We start from the raw sequence: 22,193 nt of genomic DNA, 5'->3' as shown, positions 1-22,193 counted from the left end.
CAGCTGGAATGGATTCTTCAGCATCGGAATCTTCATAAGTAGAAAAAGGAGCCTCTGGCTGGTCTGTAATGTCTGAGTCATCCGCAGAATCATCAGAGGACACTGGCTCGGGGCTCTGCTCTAGGTCTCTTTCTGGGGCTGAGAGGCCCTGTCTGGGTGAGATTGGGATCCCCTAATTAAGGATATTAAATCTTCTGCCAGAGTAAGCATTTGTGAACTTGAAGTGGGCCTGTGTGAGGGGGGCTTAACAGGCACTGATTTAGCAGATTTGGCTGCTTTAGCCCTGGCAAAGGCCTTAATAGACATGGCTGCAGGAGGCCTAGCAGCACCACGTGCTGGGGTAAAGACATCCAAAGGGATGGTGTCTGATAAATCACTAGGAACCACAGTTGTAGGCAAAAATTCTGAGGCCGATTCAACTAAGATAGCAGGAGCCTCAGTAGTAGTCATGGATTCGGCTGAAGATTGACCAGTTTTCTGGGTTTCGGCCGAAACCGAGACACTCACGGCTTGCTTAACCGTGGTTTTGGCCGAAACCGCAGACCGCGAGTGTCGGTCTTTTTCTTTGCGTTTTTTAACAATTTGGGTAGTCGGAGGATCCGACGGCATAATGTACGCAAAATCTGAGCCGAAAAACTGTTCAGCAAACTCCGACAGACGCCTAAGCGTCGGTTGAAGGAAGCACAGGCCGAACAGGCTGCTACGTCGTGGTCTGGGCCTAAGCAAGGCAGACAGTAAGAGTGGAAATCTTTATGAGGTATTTGTTTCCCACAAGTTAAACAGTTATTGACTTTTTCTGACATCGGCTGAGGCAAGAAAGAGTCCCCAACGGGGTACTTAGCTTTTTAGAAGTCTTCGAAGTAGTATTTGGTAGTAGTAATCTCTGGATCTGACCGACCGGCACTTGCGAACAGCTTCTGCTTGGCCACGCCGCAAGAAAGACTGAGGAAAATGGCGTCGGCTGATGCCTTTATACCCGAAGACCAGCAGAGATGACGCCGGGTGAAGTGCGACATCAGCCGAAGCCGGACCCAGACTTTGGAATCCGGCCGACCGAAGGGCTGCCTGACGACAGGACAACCCATTTGTTATGACTGCAGATGCATCTATGAAGGACATCCACTTAAGTACAAAATAAAAGCAGCAGCACCACATTTTTAAAACAGTTTTCAAAATATTTATTACTACAGGTTTCTGCTCGTTTATATGGGAACCTCTTTGCATTATAAAAATAAACCCTTAATATGTAGATGAGTAACAATGGAAGGGTCTATAGAATCCTTCAGTTTACCCTTCTACTGTAACTTGCTTCTGTGCAATCACCATTATTTCACTGCTGTAGCATATTGCTGTAACATATTACTGCCCTTCTAATATTAGCTTGCAATTACTACAGTTTTTTTTCCCATTCCATGCCTTAGCAGGGTTTTGTTCTGCATTATACAATGACTAGCCATTAACACTCAAAAATGAGTATGCTGATTTGTCAGCCCAACCAGCATGGCCCATTGTAAATTGAGCATATGCAAATGGGAAAAAAAAAAAAAAGTAACTTTGCTTATTTTTTGGTAAAAAAAAAAAAATTACAAAAAAAAGGAGAGAGACTTCAAAAGAATGAGAGAGATGGGACAGAGAAACACAAGGATAAATCGGGTACATTATGCAAACCTAGAGAAACTTATCGGATTATCCTTGCACTCTGTCTCGTATATCCTGTACATCTGAAGACTCCACGTTACTTTTTTTTTTTTTTTAAATTAACAAAAAAAAACAAAAGCAATAGAGATCTTCCTTTCTCCGTTGATTGCTTTACATACCCCTTAAGAGTTGCGCCAGTAGTTAAAGACTTGGGGAGACACAGACAGTAATCTAGCCTTTGACCATCACATGTCTACAGCAGCGAGGAAATCATTGTATGTTGCACAACTTATAAACAAAGGCATGGCATCTAAGTCCAAGTCATTGTTCCACTGTACTCAGCATTCAGACCCATCATTGAAATACAATGCCCTCTATGCACCTAACCAGGCATATTCAACAAATGGAAGATACACAGAGGTCCCTCACTAAAAGACTTACAGGGGATAAGTAAAATGTCCTATGCAGACCACCTCAAGGCCCTATCCCTGTATTCTGTCTCCTACATGCTTTTGAGGGGTGATTTACACCTGACATACAGGGCTCTGTCAGACACCACTCTGATGGTTCGCCTGCATATTCATAAAACAAAGAGCACCAGAATTACCCATTCTAAAGAAACTGTGATATAAATAGGACCTGATGGAGAGACAGGTGTACATCACAGTAGCTACCCAGTCTTCAGAACAGGCTCCCCATCCATGTCAATCAGATTTCCTCCCTACACCAATTCAAGTGAAAAATGGATGGCAAACAGGAAATTCATTCCCGGTTTGGCACCTATGTCTCAGAGAGAGGCAACCTACAAAAGTGCAGTTTTGTACCTACCATAAATGTAGATGTCCTATAGATATGCAACTGCAGTCATAACATATGGGTTGTCCTGCCTCAGGCAGCCCTCGGTCGGCCGAATTCCAAAGTCTGGGTCCGGCGTCAGCTGGTGTCGCCTCCTCTCCGACGTCACAACGGCTGGAGTATAAAGGCATCGGCCGACGCCATTTTCTTCAGTGTTTCTTGCCCCAGATGTCAGGTGCCCACTTAGGAAGGCTAAATTTTGTAATGGATAAGAAATAATCCCAAGCATGCACAACAGTAATAAACAGATACACCATAGGAGATACCCCCAGCTTAAGGGAAGAGGGGTAGTGACCCAAAAGGAAGGATACAGAGGGGTAGGAGGGTGGGAAAATCCGACTGCAGTTGCATATCTATCGGACATCTACATTTATGGTAGGTACAAAACTGCACTATGTCCTTCAAGAATGCAACTGCAGTCATAACATATGGGTTGAATACCATAGCCAAGCTGGGGGTGGAAGGAACTTATGATAAGGATGGTGTAGCTATAATCCCCTGCAGGACTGCCGAAGCAAAGCCTGCAAAGCCTGCTCGGGATCTGCAGTATAATGTCAGGTGGCAGTGCTTGGTAAATGTATGCACGGAGCTCCATGTAGCAGCCTCTAAAATGTCATTTGTTGCCACTCCTCTTAGGAAAGCTGTGGAAGTGGCTATAGCTCTGGTGGAGTGTGGCCTAATATTGGCTGGCACACCTTTTCCATGAAAAGAATAGCAAAATCTGATGCAATGTCCAATCCATTTTGAAATTGTTTGTTTGGAGATTGCCTTTCCCTGTACTCCAGCAGCATAAGCTACAAACAGCTGGTCAGACTTTCTGGTGGCCTTAGTTCTGTCCAAGTAGTAACGTAGTTGTCTGTATGTCCAAAGTATGCAGTAGTTTTTTCCCCCTATTTTGAGGATTGGGGAAGAATGTAGGCAGATGAATAGCTTGATTTAGAGACACCCTGGAAATAACTTTTGGCATGAATGTAGGGTTTGTTCTTAGGGAGAGAGACTGTCTTAGGGAGAGAGACTGTCTTGATGAAAAATGAGGAAGGGGGGCACTGCCATGAGTGCCTGTATCTCCAAAACTCTTCTTGCAGAAGTGACTGCCAATAAGAAGGCCGTCTTCCATGAAAGAAATTGCATTTCTGAGGATGCTGCTGGCTCAAAGAGAGGAAGAGTTAGTTTTTCCAACACGTAGTTGAGGTCCCATGCAGGTACTGGCCGTTTTCTGGAGGTTTGATATTCTTTATTCCTCTTAAAAACTGTCTTAGCAGAGGATGCGAAAACACTGGAGGGTCACAGTTGTATTTTGCTGAGATTGCTGAGGCATGAATCTTTATTGAGGAGTATGATAGCCCAGTATGAAACAGTTCTGCCACGTATTCCAGTATCTGAGGAATACTCAGTAGTTATGTGTCCTGACCCTTTTTGGCATTCCAGATGCCGAATCTTTTCCACTTGGCTGAATAGGTTTTTCTGGTGGAAGGTCTGTGTGCTTCCAGCAAGATCTCTTGAACAGATTTGGAGAGAGAGAGTTTGGTGTTGAAGTCATGGAAGTCTCCAGGCTGTCAGATGCAAAGTTTTCAGGTCTTGATGTGCAATCCTGTAATTGTGTTGCATTAGGAGCAGGGGCCATAGGGTCAGAGGCCATGGTTTGGTCAGAGTTATGGTCAATAGCAGTGGGTACCAATGTTGCCTTGGCCAGTCTGGCACTATCAAGATGCCTGTTGGTTCTGCCTTTATTTTTAGTATCACCTTGGTCAGCAGAGGCAGAGGTGGGAATGCATACATTTTTTAGAGAATTCCAGCTGAAGGAGAGAGCATCCGTTTTCCAAGCTAGAGGGTGATGAGTCCTTGTGCAGAATTTTTCCAGGTGATTATTTAGGTGGGAAGCAAAAAGATCCATGTCCGGTATTCCCCATGTCCTTGTCAGTTGAGAGAAAATGTGAGGGTGCAACATCCATTCTTGTGGATCCATGAAGTTTCTGCTCAGATTGTCCGCCAGTACATTGTCCTTGCCTGCTACAAACTGGGATTGCAAGTGTATCTTCAGGCTCAGGGATTTCTCCCAGAGAAGCATTGTTAGTCTGCAGAGGGGATAAGAATGAGTGCCTCCCTGCTTGTTTATGTACCACATGACAGTGGTGCTGTCTGTCCTTATTAGCAAATGTCCTTCTTGTAGTGATTTTTCGAAAGTCTCGATGGCATGCATCACTGCCAACATCTCCTTTTGGTTTATGTGCAGATGCCTTTCCTTTGGTGTCCATAGACCTTGGATGCATCTGCCCTCCATGTGCGCCCCCCATCCATGGTCTGAGGCGTCTGTTGTGATCATTTGGCCTGCTTGAGGTCTGTTGAAAGACATGCCCTTGTTTAGTTGACTGGCTTGAGCCCACCATAGAAATTCCTTCTGCAGGCATGGAATAAGTGGGATTATGTCCTCTAGGCTGTTGCTGTGTTGAGACCATAAGTATAAGTTTTTTAAATACCATTGCAGCTTTATCATATGAAGTCTTGCCAAAGGTATCAGAAGAATGCAAGATGCCATGAAGCCCAGGGCCTGCAGGATTTTCCTTGCAGTCAGCTGGGTAAGCCTTGCTAGGCCTTCGAAGTACTCTGGTAAATGTTGCTGTTTTTCCTCTGTGAGGTAGGCCATTTGTGTTTCCGTGTCCAGTTTGGCTCCTAGGAATGTAATCTGTTGGGATGGTAGTAATTTTGACTTTTGAATGTTGACTGTGTATCCCAAGGCCTGCAGTAGATGCATGACATAGTCCAAATTTCCTTTTAAGGTTTGTTTGTTGTCTGCTTGTATGAGGCAGTCGTCCAAGTAGGGGGTATATTTGAATCCCCTGCTGTCTGCAGTGTGCCACTACTGATGCCAGGCATTTTGTGAACACTCTGGGCGCAGTAGACAAGCCAAACAGCAATGCTGAGAATTGATAATGCTCTGTTCCTGCAAGAAATATGAGGTATCTTCTGCAGCTTTGTCTGATTGGGACATGCAGGTATGCCTCCTTGAGGTCCAGAGTGACCAGCCAAGACCCCTTGCCCAGCATGGGAAGAAGCTGCTGCAACGTCAGCATTTTGAACTTTGGCACAATGAGGAAAGTGTTTAGATTTGACAAGTCCAGTATGGGCCTCCATTTGTTTTCTTTTCTTGGAACAAGGAACAGTCTTGAATAAAATCCCTGGCCTTGCTCCCGAGGAGGAACTCTTTCTATTGCTTTTATACTCAATAACTTGGAAATTTGAGAGAGTGCCTCTGCCCTTTGATGATGTGGCAGGTTTGGCATGCCTTGTCTTATTGGCAATGTGTGGAAGTGGAATCTGTAGCCTTTGTTTATCAAATCCAGAATCCAATTGTCTTTGGTTAAGATATGCCAGTTTTGTGAGAATAAAGCTAATTTTCCGCCCAAAGGTGCTTCTCTTTGAGCCTTTGTAGGCGGTACGAAAGTGAAGTCATTGCGATTGTCCCTGTGGTGCAGCTGAACTGTCTGCGCCACTTCTTTGATTTGGAGGTTGCCATTGGTGGCCCCTGTAAGATCCTCGGTGTTGCCCTCTACCCCTGGCTCGTCTGCTTTTTCCCCTTTGAAACTTGTCAGAGCCGGGGAAGGACCAATTCTTTGAGGGCCAGTTTCTGCTGAATCTGGGTGGCTGAACCTGAAGGAAATCCTTTACCGTCTGTACTGACTTAGCTTTTTCCTCTATGGATTTCAATACATCTTGTGCAGTCGCACCAAAAAGCTTTTGTTTCTCCAAAGGTGCATCCAGTAGCTTTACTTTAACATGGTCAGGCAAAGATTGATCCTTCAACCAAGCATGTCTACATATTACAGCCCCAGTCATAGCTGCCCTACATGAAGCTTCCAGTGCATCATAACCACACTGCAGAAAATGGTTGTTAACCTGCTGAGTACTATGTATATGATCCTTCAATGCCTTTTTATCAATAGGCTCAGAAGAGGCTACCTTTTTCTGTAAATCGTCCAGGAGAAAATCTTGGTACTGAAACATGTGAAAAAAGCAGTTAAGAGACCTCATGGCTAAGGTAGTAGAGGTGTACACTTTTACCCCATCTCTCCAGGGACCTTGCTTCTCTGTCAGCTGGCAGTGGGTTTTTGGCAGAGGAGGGAGCAACTCCCTTGGGGCCCTGTGAAATAGTTTCTAGATCCACAGAGTGGGCCTTAAAAAGGTGCTTGTGAGTGTCAGGGACCCTATAATATCTGTCTGGCTTGACAGGAGCAGGAGGAAGAGAGTTCGGGTTGGCACTGGAGTCAGAGAAAACATCATCCAAAACATCCATAACTGGAGGGATAGCCAGAGGTCTGTGCTGGGGGAGCTTGAGGAAAGTACGAAGCCTTTTCCTGGAGTCAGAGAATTCCTGACCCTGCCATTGAAAATGTTCCCTCATGGAATGCAGAACTTCCCCAAATGAGAAATCCTCTGGAGGGGAGGCAGAGGGAATAGATTCCTCAGCATCGGAGTCCTCGTAGACCTGGAAGGTTTCTTCTTGAGTATCAGAGTGCTCAGAATCCCCAGAGGCTTCATCCGAGGAGAGGTCATCCACCTGCTCAATTCTAGGCCTTTTCTCTGCAGGTGGCTGAGAACCCCTGTCCGGATGAGGCTGAGACCCCCTGATAAGGGAAATAAGATCTGCAGCCAGAGACATGATCTGCTTATCAGAGGAAGGAGCCTGGGCAGGCTTAGGATGGGCCTTGGCCTGACTTGCGGCCTTAGCACGTGCAAAGGCCTTGATGGACATGGAAACAGGAGGCCTAGCAGCCCCACGTGCAGGCGTTACCTTGTCCACCGGAATGGTGTCGGGTAGATCCAGAACTTCGGTTTCCGGAGGAAAATCAACAACTGGCACCGGAGAGGTATCCGGGACCGAAGGTCATGTTAGCGCTGTGTCGTCGGCCTGGAGCGGTAGATTTACCACTTCGGAAGGAGCCGGAGTGCTAGTAGAGGGTTTAGGAGAAACATCGGAAGTGGACACGGGCCGAGGATGTCGGTCCCGGTCCTTGCGTTTTTTAGCAGATGGGGTTGTCGGTTGTTCCGACGGCATGATATACGCAAAAGATTCACCAAAGAAGTCCTTGGCGAATTCTGCCCGGCGCCTGAGAGTGCGCTTATTAAAGCAGGCACAGGCCAAGACGTCATGGTCTGGGCCCAGGCAGGGAAGGCAGAGAGAATGAAAGTCCTTATGAGGCATTTGTTTACCACAAGACAAACAATTAACTTTTTCAATTTGTTCTGACATCGGCTGAGGCAAGAATAAATGTTCCCCAACGGGGTACTTGGCTTTTAGATGACTTCGGTACTGAAAACACAGGAGCTGACCGACCGGCACTTGCGAACTGCTTCTGCTTCGGGCACCGTGCGGCAAGAAAGACTGAAGAAAATGGCATCGGCCAATGCCTTTATACTCCAGCCGTTGTGACGTCGGAGAGGAGGCGACACCAGCCGACGCCGGACCCAGACTTTGGAATTCGGCCGACCGAGGGCTGCCCGAGGCAGGACAACCCATATGTTATGACTGCAGTTGCATTCTTGAAGGACATCTGTTCACCTCACATACACCTGCTTACACTTAATCAAGGGTATCAGAACTGAGATCTGGGATGCATGGCTGGGCTTAAAAAGGCCCTTGTGGTTGTCAGCCTAGTAAAACACCTAGTAAAACACCTCTGAACTTATGATACATTCCCCCACTTATTCAGTGCAAGTACCATAGGCATGAGCAGTAGATCAAGAAAGTCCCACAGTACCAGGGAAAAATGCTGAAGACCATCAAGGACATTACTTAAGAAAAAATGAACTAACTTGTCTTAATGTCACTGTATAATGGAATAACCTATGGCTGGGTGTCAGTAATGCTGACTTAACCATGGTTATTTTGTTTGGTCAATTAAAACCAAACATACCTGATTTTCCTTGTATTTTTCCCTGTCTTTCATACCTCTAAACTGTCAACAAACAAATAAACAAAACAAAAAAAGAAGTCCTTGTGATCAAACCACACCATCTGTGGGTAAATCCTGCATAACCCACACCCAGCCGAGGGTTATTGCAATATTGTACAATGTAGTGCAATTTAGTAGACCAATGCATCTTTACAAAAATATTCAAATCACATGCATCATTATTAGTACAGAAAGATGCTAAAAAAACAGGGGTAGAACAAATGTACAGTTTGCTGTTTTTATACTTTTGCACTGCAACGATCTGTACTTTGCTAACTGCATTCAGGGCAACTTTGCTCAACTATAAAAATCTGCTAAACTGCAGTTTTGGTCCTAAGTCACAACAATAAAGTAATCTGAGCAGCTTTTCAACAGTTCTAGGAGACCGCGTTTTCATAGCACCTCATTTTCTTGGCTACCAAGTCAGCCAGATATGTAACTTCACATTAAATGCATCACTTACATCTGTTACTGATTAACGTTTCAAATGGTCTTCCCTTTTCTCTGCAGGGTTTCTGATACTACTTGATTTCTGAAAAGGCAATTGGTTTGCAAAACAAACAAGTCCACAGAGAGTAGCTTGTTCTTTCTGTCAAGTGCAACTTTTGGTATGGGGCCAGCATCAGTCAGTAATTATGCCCTTTTTATGACCTCTTTAAAGGAAAAAGAATTGACAAATGCAGAGGTGATTACGAAGAGAGCTATAAAAAAACAAAACAAAAAAATAAAAAACAAAGTACTTCAAGAGAGATAACTACAGACAACAAAAATATTGAGTTTTTTCCATTTGCTAGAGTGATGTTAAACCCAAGTACACCAGGAAAAAAAAATGCAAGACCAGACCACAATAAGCCACGTGCAAAAAGTAGCCTCACTGGAGCATCTACGTACAGAAAAAGAAAGCAATGGTGGAAAAAAAGTGAAATTTGTAGGTAATGCAGATCAGAGTGGCAATGACAGTACAGCGTTTTGAAGCAATAAAGTGCTATAGTTTAATTCTTTAGTTGTGGGTTTGACTCCTACCATCTTTACCCGCATATACTTCTCCAGGTCAAGATATGTAATGTAACCAGACAGCACAGACAGGCTAACTGAACCTTGAAAAAGGGCAGTTAATGGGTCACAGCTTTCAGGTAAATAAAACAAATCAAAATTAACAGAAAAAAAAATTAGAAGTGTACTGGGTATTACTCTCTCTCAATTGATGAAATGTGCTCTCTGACACACAGGACAGAACGAAAATGCTAGTTTTAGCAACCCCAATGTTAATGCCTTTGTTAGATATTCTATTCTTCCCTATGAATGAGGTTAAGGGAAGCTTCAGATGTTTTATCTGCTCCCAACTCGTATAGAGAGGAATGTGCACATGCACACAATTGTTGCTGTCTTAGTGCCAAAATGCCGAAGCATCCATGAAGGTTTAGCCCTAGGTGGTGCTGTCAGCTGCAGCAAACTCCTCAGTCCCCCACCCACTGCAGCACTTCAATGCCCTTCTCTGAGCTCTGACCTCCGTTGGAGTTCCATGACAGACTCTACCAAGCACATTCCTAAACAGGATAGGCAAAGTACAGCTATGAACACTTACCATAAATGTAGATGTTCGAGTATATTCACTGCTGACATCATGGAAGAGGAGAGAGCAACCGACGCAGGACCCAAGACTTTGTTATTCAGGCAGGACCCAAGACTTTGTTATTCAGGCCAACTGAGGGCAACCTGCTAGCACATTACCCAAATGCAATGACTGAAACAGTGAAACACGAAGAAAGTACAGTTTTGTACCTACCATAAATGTAGATGTCCGAACTGGATAGCATCTGCAGTCATAACAAATGGGTTGTCCTGTCGTCAGGCAGCCCTTCGGTCGGCCGGATTCCAAAGTCTGGGTCCGGCTTCGGCTGATGTCGCACTTCACCCGACGTCATCTCTGCTGGTCTTCGGGTATAAAGGCATCAGCCGACGCCATTTTCCTCAGTGTTTCTTGCCCCAGATGCCAGTTGCCCTCTTGGAAGGCTAGATTTTGGATAAATGCCAATGTTTCCAAAAAAAGTAGAAGGCAAACACAAAAAATAAGCATGTATGTACATATATACAAACAAATACACCATAAGAGACTCCCCAGCTAGCTATTAGGAGGGTAAATACCCTAGGAGTACCACAGAGGGGAAGGAGGGTGGGTAATCTGACTGCAGATGCTATCCAGTTCGGACATCTACATTTATGGTAGGTACAAAACTGTACTATGTCCTTCATGGATGCATCTGCAGTCATAACAAATGGGTAGAATACCATAGCCAAACTAGGGGTGGAGGAAGAAAAATTATGGTGTAGTTAGGATCCCTTGCAGTACAGCAGTGGCAAACCCTGCTCGGGATCTAGAGTATAGAGGTAAATTATAATGCTTGGCAAATGTATGCACGGAGGTCCAAGTAGCCGCCTCAATAATGTCCTTGGTTGCCACTCCTTGTAAGAAAGCTGTGGTAGTGGCTGTAGCCCTTGTAGAATGAGGTCTTATGTTCTGTGGAATTGGTTTTCCATGGTAGGAGTAACAGAATCTTATGCAATTTCCTATCCATTTGGAGATTGTCTGTTTGTAAATTGCTTTTCCTTCCCTTCCTGTTGCATAGGCTACTAAAAGCTGGTCAGTTTTTCTGTTACTTTTGGTTCTGTCCAGGTAGTAGCGTAACTGTCTATGTACATCCAAGGTATGCAGCATTCTTTCCCCCCTGTTTTGTGGATTGGGAAAGAAGGTAGGTAGGTGGATTGCCTGGTTTAAAGACACTCTGGATACCACCTTAGGCATAAATGTAGGATTAGTTCTCATGGACACCCTATCTTGATGGAAGATTAGGAAGGGTTGCACTGCCATTAAAGCCTGTAGTTCAAACCCTCCTTGCTGAGGTAATTGCCAGTAGGAAAGCAGTTTTCCATGACAGGTGTTGCAGATCTGCTGTTGCTGCTGGTTCAAACGGAGGGAGTGTCAACTTTTCTAGCACAAAGTTCAAGTCCCATGCTGGTAATGGTGGTTTCCTAGGAGGTTTTACATTCTTGATCCCTCTGAGGAACTGCCTGAGTAGAGGATGCGAAAAGACAGGTGGATCGAAGCTGTATTCTGCTGAAATAGCTGATGCATGTATCTTGATGGAGGAATAAGACAGGCCTGTATGTAGAAGCTCTGCCAAGTACTCCAGAATGTTAGCAATATCTATGTTCGACACATCTTTTCCTCTTTCAGTACTCCAAATGACAAACCTTTTCCATTTTCCTGCATAGTTCCTTCTTGTTGAAGGTCTGCGGGCTTCAAGGATAATGTCTTTAACCCTTTGGGAAAGGTCTGGGTTAGTTGCTGCTATGTGATGTTCCAGGCAGTCAGTTGCAAGGCTTTTAGGTTTGGATGCATGATGTTGTAGTTGTTCTGAGTTAACATCAAAGGCATCTGGCGTATTCACCACATTCTCTCCCGAGACATGCTCCTCAGCAATGGGTACCAGTGTTGTCTTGGCCAATTCGGAGCTATCAGGATTATCCTTGGGCATTCCTCTTTGATTTTCAGTAGTACCTTGTGCATCAAGGGAAGAGGTGGAAATGCATATGCTGTCAGGCCTTTCCAGCTGAAGGATAGAGAGTCCACCTTCCATGTAAGTGGGTGGAATGTCCTTGTGCAGAATTTTTTGAGCTGGTGATTGAGTGGGGAAGCGAATAGATCTATTTGTGGCATTCCCCATTTCTTTGTGATGGCCTTGAAGAGTGTAGCATCCATTCGTGAGCATCCGAGGTGGTTCTGCTTAACATGTCTGCTAGGGTGTTCTCTTTTCCCGGCACAAATATTGCCTGTAACTGGATGTTGTAGCTGAGAGCCAGATTCCAAAGGTCCAAAGTCATTCTGCATAGGGGGTATGAATGAGTGCCTCCCTGTTTGTTGATGTACCACATGACTGTGGTGTTGTCTGTCCTTATCATCAAATGGCCTTCTTTGAGGAATGGTCTGAATTTTTGGATTGCCAGCTTTACTGCCAGCATTTCTTTTTGGTGCAGCTGGTCTTGAGTCCACAATCCTTGTATGCATTTGTCCAGCATGTGCACCCCCCATCCTAGGTCTGAGGCGTCCGTTGTGATGGTTTGGCTTGCTCGAAAGTTGTGGAAGGGTAAGCCTGGGTTTGACTGGCATGCTTGAGCCCACCATAGGAACTCCTGTTTTAGGCATGGGATTAGTGGGATTTCTGTTTCTAAACTGTGCCTGTGCGGAGACCATAAATTCTTTAGGTACCACTGTAGCGTTCTCATATGCAGTCTGGCATGTGGGACCAAGATTATGCATGATGCCATGAAGCCCAAGGCCTGCAGAACTTTTCTTGCTGTTAGTTTGTTCTGCTTTGTTAATGCCAAGAAGTAAAGAGGGAGCTCTTTTTGTTTTTCTGCAGTTAGGAATGCCATTTGTTTTACTGTGTCCAATTCCGCGCCCAAGAATGTTCTTGTTTGGGATGGTATCAGCCTTGACTTTTGTAAATTGACTGTGTATCCCAGGGCTTGTAGCAAGTAAATGACCCTTTGTAAATCTGTTGTCAGCTTGCTTTTGTTGTCCGCTTGTAACAGGCAGTCGTCCAGGTATGGATAAATTTGGATTCCCTGTAGTCTGCAGTGAGCGATTACTGATGCCAGGCATTTTGTGAATACTCTGGGCGCAGTAGATAAGCCAAAGGGCAATGCTGAGAATTGATAATGCTCTGATCCTGCAAGAAATCTGAGGTATCTTCTGCAATTTGGTCGAATGGGGATGTGCAGGTATGCCTCCTTGAGATCTAGAGTTACCAGCCAACACTCCTTGCCCAGCATGGGAAGAAGTTGCTGTAGGGTCAGCATTTTGAATTTTGGGACAATGATGTATGTGTTTAAGATGGACAGGTCGAGAATAGGTCTCCAACTTTTCTCTTTTCTTGGTACTAGGAAGAGTCTTGAGTAGAATCCTTTGCCCTGTTCTGTTATTGGTACTCTTTCCACAGCTCTCATCTTTGTTAATTCCGCTATCTGCTGTAGAGCTTCTACTTTTTTATTTGGAGGTAGGTTTGGCATTCCTCTTTTTACTGGTAAGGTGTGGAAGTGGAACCGGTAGCCTTGGTCTATGGTTTGCAAAATCCACTTGTCTTTTGTGATATAGTGCCAATTTTTCGAAAATAAGGCTAACTTTCCGCCTAATGGTGCTATTTGCTCCCTGGTAGGCGGTGTCAGAGCCAAGTCACTGTGATTGTCCTGTTGCAGTGGCAGTGGTTGTGTCTGTGCCTCGGTTATTGCCTTGCCACTGTCGTCCTCTGTAGGCACCTCCTCTGGATTGATTTCTGCCTCTAGAGCGTCTATTCCTGCCCCTTTGGGATCTTGTGGAGTCAGGAAAGGACCAATTTTTAGCAGGCCAGTTCCTGCTAAATCTTGGGGGCTGAACCTGTAAGAAATCTTTAACTGTTTGTACAGATTTTGCCTTTTCTTCCATTTTCTTCATTACCTGCTGGGCAGGTATACCAAATAGACTGGCCTTATCCATAGGAGCATCTAATAGCTTTGCTTTAACATGATCCGGTAAGACCTGTTTTCAACCATGCATGACTTCTTATCACTGTGCCAGTCATGGCTGATCTAAATGAAGCCTCCAGTGCATCATAGCCACATTTTAAGGAATGGTTACTAACCTGTTGGATGTTATTCACCATTTCTAATACATATTTCTTATCTAAGGATTCATCAGAGGACAGTTTTTTAGTTAACTGATCAAGCATAAACTCTTGGTATTGGATCATATGAAACTGACAGTTTAAAGCTCTAGCTGAGAGAGTAGCAGAGGTGTAAACTTTTTTCCCCCATCTCTCTAAGGACCTGGATTCCCTTTCAGAAGGAATAGGGTTTTTGCTGTGGTCGAGGCTACTGCCTTAGGCCCCTGGGATATAGTTTCGGGTCTGCAAGTGGGGCCTTGTATAGGTGGTGATGAGTGTCTGGCACCCTGTAAAATCTATCTGGTTTGGCAGGGGCTGGAGGTAAAGAATCAGGAGCAGTGCAGACATCATTAAATGCATCATCCACAACAGGCAGTACAGGAGGTATAGCTAAGGGCCTATGTTGTGGTAAGTGCAGAAAAGTCCTAAGCCTTTTTCTTGAATCTGAGAAATCTTGTCCCTGCCATTGGAATTGTTCTCTCATGGCATGTAAGGTTTCCCCAAAGGAAAATTCCTCTGGTGGAGAGGCAGCTGGAATGGATTCTTCAGCATCGGAATCTTCATAAGTAGAAAAAGGAGCCTCTGGCTGGTCTGTAATGTCTGAGTCATCCGCAGAATCATCAGAGGACACTGGCTCGGGGCTCTGCTCTAGGTCTCTTTTCTGGGGGCTGAGAGGCCCTGTCTGGGTGAGATTGGGATCCCCTAATTAAGGATATTAAATCTTCTGCCAGAGTAAGCATTTGTGAACTTGAAGTGGGCCTGTGTGAGGGGGGCTTAACAGGCACTGATTTAGCAGATTTGGCTGCTTTAGCCCTGGCAAAGGCCTTAATAGACATGGCTGCAGGAGGCCTAGCAGCACCACGTGCTGGGGTAAAGACATCCAAAGGGATGGTGTCTGATAAATCACTAGGAACCACAGTTGTAGGCAAAAATTCTGAGGCCGATTCAACTAAGATAGCAGGAGCCTCAGTAGTAGTCATGGATTCGGCTGAAGATTGACCAGTTTTCTCGGTTTCGGCCGAAACAGAGACACTCGCGGCTTGCTTAACCGTGGTTTCGGCCGAAACCGCAGACCGCGAGTGTCGGTCTTTTTCTTTGCGTTTAACAATTTGGGTAGTCTGAGGATCCGACGGCATAATGTACGCAAAATCTGAGCCGAAAAACTGTTCAGCAAACTCCGACCGACGCCTAAGCGTTAGTCGGTTGAAGGAAGCACAGGCCGAACAGGCTGCTACGTCGTGGTCTGGGCCTAAGCAAGGCAGACAGTAAGAGTGGAAATCTTTATGAGGTATTTGTTTCCCACAAGTTAAACAGTTATTGACTTTTTCTGACATCGGCTGAGGCAAGAAAGAGTCCCCAACGGGGTACTTAGCTTTTTAGAAGTCTTCGAAGTAGTATTCGGTAGTAGTAATCTCTGGATCTGACCGACCGGCACTTGTGAACAGCTTCTGCTTCGGGCGCCACGCGGCAAGAAAGACTGAGGAAAATGGCGTCGGCTGATGCCTTTATACCCGAAGACCAGCAGAGATGACGTCGGGTGAAGTGCGACATCAGCCGAAGCCGGACCCAGACTTTGGAATCCGGCCGACCGAAGGGCTGCCTGACGACAGGACAACCCATTTGTTATGACTGCAGATGCATCCATGAAGGACATCATCCCCCATCCTCTCCCATCACAACGCTTCAAGCTCTCCAACCAGCTAATCAAATTCAAGTCACCTGGCCATAAGTGGGGCTTAATTCATCTACATTAAACAGTGTGGTTGGTTTCCCAGCCTACAGACCCATTAGAGTACAATGCATTTTTCGGCATGCACCTCACAAAGCACATGCAGCAGCTGGAGAAATCCCAAGAGGTTCCTCACCAGGAGAATCCAGGGCCTCAGAACATCTACCCTACACTCAAATCGCCTACAGACTCCTCCAAGGTGACCTCTGTCTGGTATACAAAGCAATCTCACACCCCACCTTGATGGGACTGCTGCATATCTGCACGAGTAACCCAAACTTGTAACCTCAACCTGGTCTGTGACACCAACAGAAATTGTTAGTGGGACAGATATGTGCCCCAGAGACTCCCTCTTTTGTGGAACAGACTCCCTCTCCACGTCAAGCAGAGTACCTCAGTAACCCTTTTTAAGTATAACCTTGATAACTAGATAGGGAACAGAAAATACACCACTGGTATTCCACCAGTGTCCTTGATGGACAGTGGCATAGGGTGCTGACTTGTTGGAACACGGGCTAAATTCTCGGTTAGGCTTGTAAGCTCCTCGGGGAAAACAGCCTAGTAACTTCCTATGAACTTCATTGGAATATAAGGAATTGCTGTGGCAATTAAAGTTAAATGCTGCAAAACCCCCTGGGTTAAATGACAATATTAGTATCCACAGTGTATTGAAGATTAGAAGGGCCAGGTTATAGCATAGGATTCTTTATATATGTTTTTTTGTAGTTATATAATATTACTGTTTGGCGTACTCATTGTACAAAGAATATATAAATATTTATTAACTTCATTCATTAACTATGTATAAATTTGAAATTTTATATTTTGTTGCAGTTGCATTTAAAGGTTTATATGTACAGCAATTTGTATTTTAGAATTTTAGAAGTTTTAGAAGTTTACATACATATTTTTTTAGAATATTTATTTAGTATTTATAATATTATTTGTATAAATATAATGCAGCAATTGAATTTCAATGGTTTTCAAGTATAGTTTGTTTTTAAGATTGCATACATATTCATATACTAATCTTTTTTGTTATACCTTTAAAAATGCATCATATTTAATTGTATTTAAATTAATTTAAATTACTTTGATTTACTTTAATTAATTAATTATGTGCAGGTCAGATGACCATTTAGTACTATAAATGGGTTAGGGTTCCTCACACATGCATCGTGATAAAGCCTGGTATCAGCAAGGCGAAAGCGCTTGTTTCAATTTTGTCTGTCAGTTTTTTCGCTACTGTCACGTCTATTAAAGACTCTGTGTTGAAGAAATTTCGTGGTTGGCTGTCTCTGCTGTGGTTTACACTATTCCTATGAACTTCACACAAGATTATCCAAAAAAGTCACACCAATTCTCTGCTCCAAACAGAAAGGTTTTGCATGTAGTATTCCATAGCCACCTTCCCGAACAACTCTGTACAACACTTTAATGTACTGAAAAAATAAACATGCTCCAGTCTCCTTTTCTATTTTTGTGTATCCTTGCCTTTAACCGTAGCTTTTCTAACATAAACAAGCTTCCCAAACATTTTACTGGAGGAAATTTAACCAGACAATAGAACCAATTGGTTCCCAATTAAGGACTACAACTTCCTCCAGGTTACTCACTGCTGGCAAGTGGCCTTCACATGGTCTACAACCTGTAAGTCATCAAATGGCTCTTAACTCTGTGCTCCAAGAAAGTCTCTCCAGTCCTTACTAGAAGATCTGATATCATGTTAAAGTAATTACAAAATGCAGACTTCACCTTCTTCCCTACCCACAATATCTTTAATGCATAACTTTATAAGTCACCAGTCTAACTACTGCATATATGTCATGGAAGCATGTGATCTTTGATAAGTATTCGTTTGTTATGCATGTTATGCAGGACACAAACAATTTTAATACATTGCAGGTTATGTGGTTTAATTTATACGTCAAGATTTATAGTGATATTTGTACAGCCCATATGACTGATTCACAATCTGAGATTTTGTCAGTGTCATATGTACCTTGAATGATTTTCTGTACCCGTATTTTGTCTTCCACGTGAGTAGAGTCTGAAAAGGGTCCTTCTAGGATCAGGCCACCATCCTGGTTATGAAACTGAAAAAATATATCACAAATAGTATAATTATGCAACATACACCAGTACAAAATGTTCTTCTCTTGTGCATTTTAGCCCAAATTAAAGCACTTCAATACTTCAGCTTGCACATGCACAAAGCAAATTTCTCAAGATAAGCTTTACCTCTCAAGACATGCATTTAAATACATATCCAGTTACCTTCTTTCTCAACATTTTACTTAATGCAACATATATAAATTCTGGCACCATTACCTGAATTTAACTCCAAGCTAGTACCACTGTAAAACCATATCTATGTATGTGATGCGAAGCAACCATTTCTCCAAGCAATTACATTTTTTCACAAAAGTTTTGCTAAACATCACAATGTGGTTCACATAACACTTGGGAGGCTTAAACAATAGTGACAGTCTCAAACACCCTTTTAGATTGTTCTTTAGTAACTAGGTCCATTGAGTCTTAAATGTAACTTGAAGTTAAAGCTTTCTTGTTTAAAGTTTCAACTCTACAAGTGTGTCAAATAAACTGTTCTTAAAAGATAGCACAAATTTAAAACCCAGGTGTTAACCCTGGTAGGTAAAAACCTTACTACAGTGCATAACAAAAATGCCTTCACTGTACTGTGAAGTTTTTTTTATACAAGTGATTTTTGAACCAAGACTGGCGTTACTGGCATTATTTATGAAGTTTCTAAGATACCAAGTGTTAGTAAACCCAAGACTTCCTTACGAGTCTGCACAATTTTTGAAGTCACCAGCTGACCTAGTTACTAAAGAACATTCTACAAGTGCATTTGAGACTGTCATTACTATTTAAGCCACCCAAGTGTTACTATGTGACCCTCATCGTGTTATTTGGTGTTTTTTGGCTGCACTGTTGCACACTGGTTCCTTGTTATTTTAAGCTTTGCTAAACAGGTCAGATATGATGCCTGTATGTAAATAGAAGTTCAGAAAAATGTGCATTCCCTCAAGTTAGGAATGTGATTTAGTAACTACACCACAAACATCTGAAACAAACTACATGAAGTTCAGTATAGAAGAGACCAGTACTGATGCTAGAAATTTGGGGAGGAAGGACCGAGAGATAACCAATTAGGAAACAGGCAAATCAATCATAAAAGCAGCCCGTGGAAAAGTAACTAGTTAGAAGTTGCGATGCACATGCCTACACGTGTGCAACCACTGTTCAGCTGGCTGCACCTTTTACAGTAGCTGAAGTAAAGCTGCACTCGCTTTGAAAGTGGAATTACTGTTGCACTCCAAGGATGACAAACATGAGGCAGCAAGGCACCCCCACCACAAGGGTGCAATAGGAAATTTTAGACACTGTTGGGGGGGGGGGGGGACATAGCAGGCAAGATCTCCAGAAGGCCCCAAGACAGAAGTAGCAGCACATACTCCATTAGACTGGCATGTCATTACAGAAAAAGTTTTAATAGCAAAACCAATGTGATCAGCACTGAAAAGTTAAAGTGCTATTTATTTTTGATGACTTATTTTGAACATGCAGTACATCACATTGTAAAAGTTCTAACTTATGAAAGTATATGTCAGAATGGCATACACAAGGCATATATGCACAGATATATACTGCATACAAATAGATGAAAGGAAATTCAATCTTATTAACCTCTTAATGGGAAAAGTTAATGAATGGCATACAGAAGCAGTAAAGAGCAACTTTTTGCATACCCACAGTTTAATATGCACTGCCAGCAATTCTTGATAATAAAGAAGCCAGTTACCAATTTAATTCTGCCATGAAAAAGGACTTCTCATATACAGATGATACAAAATAATGAGACTCTGGTTTGAATTAGAGTTAATATGAGTGCGTGGTTTGTACTTGGACTACAGAAGCAACTCAAAGAAAATCAAACATTCAACATTACTATGCATTAAACACCTCAGCAACAATGAAAACTGCCAGCTATGTGCCCAAGTATGCAGTCAAGTTGTAGTCTGCTCTCTGTAGCATGCAGCAGGTATTTTATTAACTAAAACTTTATTCAAGCCCAGTAACTACCAGCTTAATGAAGGGAAAAACAAAACAAAAAAACAGTGACACTCATTAGAAAGGTCAAAATGTGTGCATAGAAGGAAATGTGACAGAAAGGGATTCACAGGGCACAGAAAAATGCCCAAGCTCAGCATGGTATAAAGTAGCTAATGCAAACAGCTATACTGATTCTGGGAAAAAGCAGAACAAAGTTGTTCACAAAGATGACTTGGTTAGGGAATGCTAACTGAAGACGACTAGTCATCAAATGGGTCAATGCACAGTTAAAAGGGGATGAATGCTCATATTTTTAAGTGGTACATCAGTAAATCTGAAAAACTGGCTATAGAAATTTTAAACAAACTGGCAAAGCATTACATATTTCATCATAAAATGGTAATAAAGTCATAGCTGATTAACACTTTTTTCATGTCAGCAACCTTCACAAAATATATGGATAGTCCAAATGTTCTAGATAGCATAAAATCCAAAACAGAGCTGTAACGAAAAAAAAAAAAAAAAATATATATATATATATATATATATATATATATATATATATATATATATATATATATATATATATATATGCCGGTGTGTCTTGTTCTCATCTACTAACCATGATTCAGCGCGTCTCTGGTTTTGTGCTTATCTATAGTTGTGCAGTCATGGATTAGCATAAGTAATGGGACTGAAGCCAGGCTACTCATTCTGCAAAACCATTTTAAGAGCCTGGACTGACCATCTAAAGTTATTAATTTTGGCCAAGTTAAATGACATTAGGGAAAACAGATGAAGCATTATATTCACTTAAACCAAACAGAGGCATTTCTAGAGAGAGAAGAAAAAGTCCTAAATGTCCCACAGAAGAGACAGCATTGATAACCAGCTGAGGTGCGGGAAGAGGCTTGGTAGGGGAATGGTTGGACTGAACAGTGGATACCAGCTTGTCCAAACTAGACAGGGGAAGGGAAGATGTTCATTGTTCTGGTCCAAATGTTATCAGGCAAGCAAAGAAGCTTGCCTGGTGTTCAACAAGGATAGACAAGGGATGTGCACTAACCAGAAATGGCGGCACACACTTTGTGCGTATGAACAAACGTGCAAGGCTAGGACACTGCAGAACCGTGAAGCAGGTGCACAGGTCAGCCATAAGCAAGTGGTACCGGGGCCTCAGTCAGAAACAAAAAAACCCTAAGGAATGCCTGAATGACAGACCACTGGCATGCTGGAGTGATTAAACTCAATATTATTCTCATTCTGCAGGGAATGAATGGGTTGAGCGTATGACAGCTGATGGTTAGCAGTAAGCAGGAAGAAAGTGTGTCGGCTGCACAAGACTTGCAGCAGTTTACCACAGGGCATTTTTACAGCATTTAAAAGCGGCAAGCGCTTCACTAAAAATTAACCTAACAAGCACTTGCCTACAAACTTAAAATTAGACTTCTACAAGCAATTTTTGACTATTAACATAAAAAGATGACTTGCAGGTACAGCTATTTAACTGGCATCTCTCCCAATTATGCAGAAAATCAAAATACTAAGCTTGCCAAACAATGCCCAAGATGCAGCGTTCTTATACTGACACTGCAGTGACACAATATTGCTTAATGATAAAACTGCAACAGATAGGGATGCAGATCACTTAAGTTGTTAGCCATTCCACTCATCTCTTAAGATGACAAATCTTATGTGGACATAGTTTCAGATGTTAATGTGGGTGGTATGCTAGTACCTTTGAAGGACAGGCCAGAATACATAATTAAGAATGTTCCTGAAATACAAAACCAAGGAGTAACCAGCTCAAAGAGCATATGGCTTCTGTGCTACATGGTCTAACTTTATGCAAGAATGAGAACTATTATTTATACTCTTCCTGAAATACTGCTCCAGGAGGGCCATCAGACTAACTGCCAAGTAATGCCTGAAACATGGGAAATCAATGCAGCCACCAGCAACTCTAGGGCACGTACATACTTCATTTAAGCTCCCAAAATGTGCATGTATCAAGCCAATCAAGACAGGAGCAACCCTGGTCAATGCCGGTCTTTTTGTTTTGTCAACTCTGACTCTTCATCAGTGGACTTTAACATGGTCACCTGTTACAGGTCTGTCCAGCTTAGGTTTTGCAGTTCCTTCTCTTAAATTTTGCACCTCCCAGCATCAGTACGTTCTTGAGTGAATTATAGCTTTGCTTTACATGACAAAAGCTATAGTTTTACTGTCAAGATTTCCTGTAAG

The 22,193-nt window shown here is 43.0% G+C and overlaps 1 protein-coding gene across 2 annotated transcripts in view; it reads right to left on the bottom strand.

Moving 5' to 3' along the window:
- Positions 1–22,193, bottom strand: part of LOC122806829 (hyaluronidase-2-like) — a 174,071-nt gene that overhangs the window by 46,432 nt on the left and 105,446 nt on the right. For both annotated transcript variants that reach the window (XM_044077570.1, XM_044077571.1), the window contains exon 2: positions 17,875–17,968. The gene's annotated coding sequence lies outside the window, so the exon portion shown is untranslated. The remainder of the gene's footprint in view (positions 1–17,874; positions 17,969–22,193) is intronic.

This window comes from Protopterus annectens, chromosome 7.part0 (assembly GCF_019279795.1).
Source record: "Protopterus annectens isolate FY-2018-M chromosome 7.part0, PAN1.0, whole genome shotgun sequence".
Taxonomy (NCBI): domain Eukaryota; kingdom Metazoa; phylum Chordata; order Ceratodontiformes; family Protopteridae; genus Protopterus; species Protopterus annectens.
This window is presented reverse-complemented; position numbering and strand designations above follow the sequence as displayed.